Genomic DNA, 648 nt, shown 5'->3' with positions numbered 1-648 from the left:
AGGGAGTCCTAGCACATGGAGACACTCTTTGCTCAGCCCAAACACTCACCAAGTGGGCCCCATAAGTGGATTTTTGCACTATCAACTTAGTTTATCCGATTTTTGTAATCCGTAGTCATTAGATTAGTATATATAGGAGAAGATCAATCATGTTTAGGATCTTCTTTCTCCCTCATTATTTTCGAACCTTACTATGTACACTATGAGTCCCTAACCTCCTACGTTAGGGTTAGGAGCACTGATGAGTTTCATGGATTAATAATTTTATTGTTCTGTTTTCAACACAATTCTGATTCTATTCTATTATGAATTCTCGTTCTTTATCTCACGAATGTGTGATGAACGGATTTTTGATGGTAAAGAATTTCACAAATGAAATCTCGTTGCAAGTATAGTTTCTAAACCAACAAACAATCCTTTCATACAAAAATTTGGTTGTCACAAGTAACAAACCCCAATATAAATAACCAAAGTATTCAAACTTCGGGTCGTCTCTCAAAGGAATTGCAGGGAAGTGTTCTCGGTATTGGTTATGAGATGTATATTTTGGGATTTTGGATAAAGGACAAGAAAAGTAAATTGCAAGAATTAAACTAATAGCTAAGAAAGCCCTTGGCAAGGAATGAAAACTAGAAGTCCTATCCTTAT

The sequence above is a fragment of the Arachis hypogaea genome, chromosome 15 (assembly GCF_003086295.3).
Source record: "Arachis hypogaea cultivar Tifrunner chromosome 15, arahy.Tifrunner.gnm2.J5K5, whole genome shotgun sequence".
Classification (NCBI taxonomy): domain Eukaryota; kingdom Viridiplantae; phylum Streptophyta; class Magnoliopsida; order Fabales; family Fabaceae; genus Arachis; species Arachis hypogaea.
The sequence above is the reverse complement of the archived record's forward strand: the minus strand, read 5'-3'. Positions refer to the sequence as shown.